General features: G+C 39.1%; 1 non-coding gene across 1 annotated transcript; it reads left to right on the top strand.

Moving 5' to 3' along the window:
• The first annotated feature begins 1,696 nt into the window (after positions 1-1,696).
• LOC147944384 (small nucleolar RNA R71) lies at positions 1,697-1,802 on the top strand. Its single transcript, XR_015558762.1, has one exon. It is a non-coding gene; the product is annotated as a small nucleolar RNA R71 (small nucleolar RNA).
• Positions 1,803-7,237: the final 5,435 nt, after the last annotated feature.

Here is a 7,237-nt window from a genome sequence, read left to right as displayed (position 1 = left end):
CCTTCCTTGACATCAATGACTGCTCCAACAGTGGCTAAGAATGGCCTTCCAAGAATGATTGGATCTTCAGGTTCCTTGTCACTCTAATACCACAAAATCTGTATGAACCCTTGCTCTCCCTATCTTCACTGGAATGTTCTCCAACTTGCCAACCACATCTCTATTTGACCCATCAGCTAGGCATATATGAAGGTTGGTGGACTTGAAGTCAGTGTGCCCAAGCTTTTGTGCTATGGAGTATGGCATGACACTGATTGATGCTCCCAAGTCACATAGGCACTGGTTGTAGTGGAGATAGCTAAGTGTGCAGGGCAGATAGAATGGACCTGGATCCTTAAGCTTAATTGGGATGATCACTCCTCCAAGGTCCTCAAGATCCTTCTCATCTTGAGCTTGAGCTTTCTTCTTTGACAAATCAAGCAAAAAATCCCTATAGAGAGGATATGGTCATACTGTTCCAAGCCAGGTCCTCTCTCTTCTTCTTGGTAAGCAATGATGATCTCTTGAATGGCCATCACTTCCTCTTGTTTCTCAACCACAGCTTCTTCTTTCAAAACCCTCTCAACCTCTTGTTGCTTCGCCATCATTTCCTCTCTCTCAATGATTTCCCTAAGCTCCTTAAGCTTCTGTGCTTTGAAACGTCTTGGAAATGGCAAAGGCGGTTTGTAAACAGGAGGAATGTACTTAGTAGGCTTGACAGCTTCGGAGTCTGCAGCTCGATCGACCACTCGAGCATGCACTCGGTCGAGTGGTTGTTCGAGTCCCTGGTCGAGTGTGCTTGCGAGCTCCATTTGCTTTGCACAAACGTCACTTGGGGCTTCAGTAACTGATGAATTCCCCCAAACTTTGACTTCACTGTCCTCAGTGAATTCCCCATCAGAGATATGAATGGCTTTTGCAGTGAAATCTCTTGGATTTTGAACAGCTTTTCCAGGGAGTTGGTTGGGTTTAGGAGCTGAAGTAGAGGCAATGTTGCTCTCCATAAACTTCACTCTAGAGTTGAGACCTTTGAACTTCATGTTTAAATCATTGTATTGGGATGTGAGCCTTTGATTCAACTCAGCAAACTGTTCGGCTTCCTCAATCTTTCCGTGTGTTTGCCCAATCAACAACTATTGCATCATAGCTCTTAAGTCTTGTTCTTGGCCTTGGTTAGTCTGAAACTCTGGTGGGGGACGCAACTGAGGCTGGAACAATTGATTTGTTGTTTGGGGACATATCTTTGTTGCTGTTGAGGCTGTTGAGGTGGATACACTTGGTCTTGTGGATTAGCTACATTGGTGCTTCTATAGGAGAGGTTGTTGTTCTTGAACCCTCCTTGGTTGTAGCCTTTGAATCCACCCTAGTTTTGCATATAACAGAGCTAAGCAAACTCATTCTCCCCCTCTTGAACTGGAACATCTTCTTCACCAATGAAGTGGATGGACTTTTGTTGGCTAAGTAGGATCTTGTCAAGCTTCTCATTGACCATCTTCAAATCCTTCTTATACTTCTCCTCTTGATCAGTGAGGTGCTCCTAATAGTTCTATCATAATCCTCATTATAATTTCTATCAGACTGAGCAAGATTCTCAACTAGTTCCCATCCTTCTTCCACATTCTTTTTGAGGAAGTTGCCATTAGAAGCTGTGTCAAGAAGCATCCTGATCTTGGGAAGTACTCCTCTATACAATGTGCTAAGTAAGGACTCATTGCTGAAGCCATGATGAGGACACTGAGTCTGAAATCCTTTGAACCTCTCCCAAGCTTCACAAAAGCTCTCATTGTTCCTTTGAGCAATCTGTGGATGTTGTCAAGAGGCCTTTGAAGATTGTCCTTCCCCTTAGACCTTGTGTGCATCCAACAAATATGAGTACAGACTCGAACAGGTACACAGTGTGGGTGGTCGAGTCGACTGGGAAGTAGTGTCTAAATAGATCCGGCTTCTGACTCGATCAGGTGCTCGATCACTGCTCGGTCGAGTGGTGGTCGAGTGGATGGTCGAGTGGGTACCTCAAACTGAAGACAACCCAGCAACAGAAGATTCGAGTGCAGCAACTTCACAAGTGTATAAACGAACTTAATCTTTGACTAATATGCATCCTAAATGTCACAAAAACAAACTCAAATGGGCAACAACGCCAAATTGAAACAAGGTTTTTATGTGTGGGTTGATGATGAATGTATGCAATGGTGAGATATGAATGAATGGATGGTAAGGTGTTTCAATTCCCCTTATGCAGTTGCAGTATAAGAGGTGTCAATCCTATCTGAGTGTTTGTGAACAATCAAGATGTGCATATGAGACTAAGTCAAGCCAAATGTAAAGGATGTTTATCACTAACAATCCTATGATGAAAATGTAAAGTCCAGAAAGTAAAGCTACAAGAACTAGATGCTAAATGTAAATGGAACAGAATTATTATAGCAGTTATGAAGCTAGAACAGAAATAGAAACTACTATAATGCAAGAAATGAACTAATGCAAGACAATCAAATGAACAGGAAGCTAAATGAATGCAACAGAAATGTAGCTAAATGAAACAGGACAAACACAAATCATAAACACAAGTTCTGGGGATGAACTCGAGCAAGCACTCGATCGAGTGTAGATCGAGTGCAGGGTTGAGCTGGACAAATACGCAAAAATAGAGCAACACAAGAAAAACAGAGCAATACCAAAACGAATCAAACAACGATCAAACAATAGGATTTAAGCTAAGAAAACAATAAACAAGGAAGGCCTTGAGGAGGGATTCATGGGCTGGACTAATGATTGAGGTTATCTAACTTGGTCAACAAATCTCAAGCAAACTTTGAGCTAATCTCTAGATATATATTTCTAAGACATGTTTAATCCACTCTCATGGCAAGAAACAATCAAACCTATGCATTTCTAGACTTGTTCTCACATAGTAAAGAATCTACACAAGCAGGCATTAAGCAATACATCTCATACCAAACAAGACCTCTAATCTCTTAGCAAGCCTAATGGTAAGCTCTAGATCTAGCCTTATCTATGCTTCTTAAACATTGGTGTGATGCTAAGATGCTTGAAATCAAACCCTACCTTCTCAGACATAGGATCAGCATTAAAAACTTCTAGCCTAGAAGAGATCTACAACAATCAAGCTTGACCAAATCAAACAAACCTCATACACAATCTAGCCTAACCCATCCTCAAGATCCTAAGCACTACTCACAAGAACACATGATGAACATCAAAATCATAAAACCAAAAAACACTGAAACTTGCATCATTAGTAAGATAAAACAGAGATCTACAATATTGAAGAAGAAATGAAACTCAAATTCTCAATATTAAGAAAGTTATGAAACCAACAATATTGAAGAATCTAGTCTTTTTCTCTCAAGGAAGTACAAGATCTAAAAATAAATGTGCAAAAGAAATAATTCCTAAAAGGGTAAATACTAGGTCTAGAGAATATCTAAAAAGCTGGACTCTCTGGTGGCTGCAGGTACAAGGTCTTTAAATAGGAAAAGTAGTGGAAGCCCTAAAAATACTAAAAGACAAAATAGCTAGGCGGCTCAGCCAACTCGACCCTGTGCTCGGTCGAGTGACAGGTCAAGTTTGCTTCTCTCGTGCATCCTCCACTCGGTCGAGTCCCTCTCTGCACACGGTCGAGTGTCTGGTCGAGTGGGCGGTCGAGTGGGACTCCGGACCTTGTTGTTTCAGCCTTAACTCTCTTGCTTTTCCTTCATGATTGCTTCACTTCTCCTCAGCATTGCTTTCATGTTCCTTAAGCTCCAAAATCACCTGATTATGCATGAAAAGATGCAAATGCAATGCAACGAAACTCTAATGCATGATTGGTCCTAAAGCTATGCAATAATGGTCAAAATGGATAGCAAAAGATGCAAAAGATGTGAATAAACTAAGGGAAAACAAGGTAAAATATATGAACATCAGTAAAATATATGAACATCACTCTGTTCACTTTGCATTTAGTCTCTGATCTTAGTAGTTTACATATTGCATTTCATATTGTCATTAGGTTGTTAGAACAAAACCATAATCATATCTGACTTGACTTAAATTAGTGTTCATATCATGATTGCTTTCATCACACTCATTATGGATTGACATCTCTTATACTGCAACATCATAAGAGAAATTGAAACCTCTTGCATTCCATCTGATCATCATCATCATTGTTTATGTCTCTGTTTGCATGTTATCATACATTCATTGCATAAACATCTCATCTTCACCACCACAAAAACATGTGTTTCAATCTCCAACTGCATTTCGCTAAACTTTATGTTCTTTAGCTTCCTTATAGCTTTGTGGAATCCAATATTGATCGATTTTTGTGAGAAAGACTTGATATTCTACAGAAAAGTGTGCAAGAGTGCAGACTACTTATATAGGATGAACCACAGCTTGACTATTGTAGTAGACTATAGCGTTTTTCCAGTTTGATGGAGGAGATTTGAGTCGCTCATTTTGACGGAGAGGGATAACATCAGTCTCCACGTCTTGGTTTTCATCCTCTGCTTGTATAGGAGTTTGATCTTGATCTTCTTCCTCTATTTAAGCTTCTTCTCCCCCGAAAGTAAGATCATCCTCTGTTGTAGGATTCTCACCACGAGAGTTTCGATTTTCTTCACTATTATCTGACTCATCATCATCTTGGTGATGATGAGCAGAATCTACAGGAGAGCTATTTGTGTCTCCATTCGAAGAATCAAGATGATGTAGACTCGATCGGAAAACTATTGATATAGGTGGAGGTTGAGGTTGGTTATTCACAACTCCAAGCCTCTCTAGGATGATGCGAAGATTATTTGCCTTGTCTGATTGAGAATGGGAGAGATCTTTCAAGTCTTCTCAATTCATATCATCATAGACTCCCTTGGATTCTAAGAACTTCACATCTCTTGAGACCAAAACTCTCCTAGCTTCTGGTTTGTAACAATTTGAAACATGTATTTATTATGGTGGTGATGGAATGATGATGTATGCAATGGTGAGATATGAATGAATGGATGGTAAGGTGTTTCAATTCCCCTTATGCAGTTGCAGTATAAGAGGTGTCAATCCTAAATGAGTGTTTGTGAACAATTAAGATATGTATATGAGACTAAGTCAAGCCAATTGTAAAGGATGTTTGTCACTAACTATCCTATGATGAAAATGTAAAGTGCAGAAAGTAAAACTACAAGAACTAGATGCTAAATGTAAATTGAACAGAATGATTGTAACAGTAATGAAGCTTGAACAGAAATAGAAACTACTATAATGCAGGAAATGAACTAATGCAAAGCAAGTAATGAACATGAAGCTAAATGAATGCCACAGAAATGAAACTAGAATGAAACAGGACAAACACAAATCATAAACCAAAGTTCTGGGGAAGAACTCGAGCAAGCACTCGATCGAGTGTAGATTGAGTGCAGGGTCGAGCTGGACTAAACGTTAAAACAGAGCAATGCAAAAACGAATAAAACAACAAGCAAGCAACAGGATTAAGACTAAGAAATCAATAAACAAAGAAGGTCATGAGGAGGGATTCATGGGCTGAACTAATCATTGTGGTTATCTAACTTTGTCAACAAACCTCAAACAACTTGAGCTAATCTCTAGACATATTATTCTAAGACATGTTTAATCCACTCTCATGGCAAGAAACTATCAAACCTATGCATTTCTAGACTTGTTCTCACATAGTAAAGAATCTACACAAGCAGGCATTAATCAATAAATCTCATACCAAAAAAGACCTCTAATCTCTTAGCAAGCCTAATGGTAAGCTCTAGATCTAGCCTTATCTATGCTTCTTAAACATTGGTACGATGCTAAGATACTTGAAATCAAACCCTACCTTCTCAGATATAGGATCAGCATTAAGAACATCTAGCCTAGAAGAGATCTACAACAATCAAGCTTGACCAAATCAAACATACCACAAGATCAATCCAGCCTAACCCATCCTCAAGATCCTAGAGAACTACTCACAAGAACACATGATGAACAAAGTCAAAAACCCAGAAAATACTGAAACTTGCATCATTAGAAAGATAAAGCAAAGATCTACAATATTGGAGAAAGAATCAAACTCGAATTCTTAATATTAAGAAAGTTATGAAACCAACAATATTGAAGAATTTAGTCTTTTCTCCTTAAAAACAAGTACAAGATCTAAGAAAAATAAAAGTGCAAAAGGAATAATTCCCAAAAGGGTAAATACTAGGTCTAGAGAATATCTAAAAGCTGGAGTCATTTGGTGACTGCAGGTACAAGGCTTTATATAGGAGAGGGAGTGGAAGCCCTAAAAATACTAAAAGACAAAATAGTCAACGGCTCGGTCAACTCGACCTGTGCTCGGTTGAGTGGCAGGTCGAGCTGGCTTCTCTTGTGTATCCTCCACTCGGTCGAGTCCTCCTCAGCACACGGTCGAGTGTCTGGTCGATTGTGCAGTCGAGTTGGACTCTGGACCTTGGTTCTTCAGCCTTAATTCTCTTGCCTTCCCTTCATGATTGCTTCACTTCTCCTCAGCATTGCTTCCATGCTCCTTAAGCTCCAAAATCACCTGTTTATGCATGAAAAGATGCAAATGCAATGCAACTAAACTCTAATGCATGATTAGTCCTAAAGCTATGCAATAATGGTCAAAATGGATGGCAAAAGATGCAAAAGATGTGAATAAACTAAGGGAAAACAAGGTAAAATATATGAACATTAGACTTATATCCCTTTTGAGTAGTCGAGTATCCAATAAACATGCCCACCTGGTTTTAAGACATAACACACACATCCAAACACACGTAAGTGACTGATAGATGGTTTAATCTTATTAAGAACTTCAAATGGAGAGATATCACTCAGTATTTTTGTTGGGATTCAGTTGACGAGATAGTAAGCTATTACAATTTCATCTCTCCAAAATTTCTTTGGTACATTTGAGTGAAACATCATAGATCGAGCAACCTCCATAAGGTATCTATTTTTGCTTTCAGCTACACCATTTTGTTGAGGCGTATAAGGGCAGCTGGTTTGATGCACAATCCCATGGTTGACCAAATGTTGTTTGAATGCATGACTTGTATACTCCCCACCATTATCTGATCTCAAAATTTTCATCTTGGCATTAAAGTTGTTAGTCACACAGTTTTGAAAGTTTAGAAAAGATTTAAGAACCCTATCCTTAGAAGGGAGCAAAGTTAGCCAAGTGTATTTCAATTTTTCATCAATAAAAGTAACGAAGTATTTCTGATGTTCACGAGATAAACATGGC

The sequence above is a fragment of the Camelina sativa genome, chromosome 5 (assembly GCF_030686135.1).
Source record: "Camelina sativa cultivar CO46 ecotype springtype chromosome 5, ASM3068613v1".
Taxonomy (NCBI): Eukaryota; Viridiplantae; Streptophyta; class Magnoliopsida; order Brassicales; family Brassicaceae; genus Camelina; species Camelina sativa.
The sequence above is the reverse complement of the archived record's forward strand: the minus strand, read 5'-3'. Positions and strand labels throughout refer to the sequence as shown.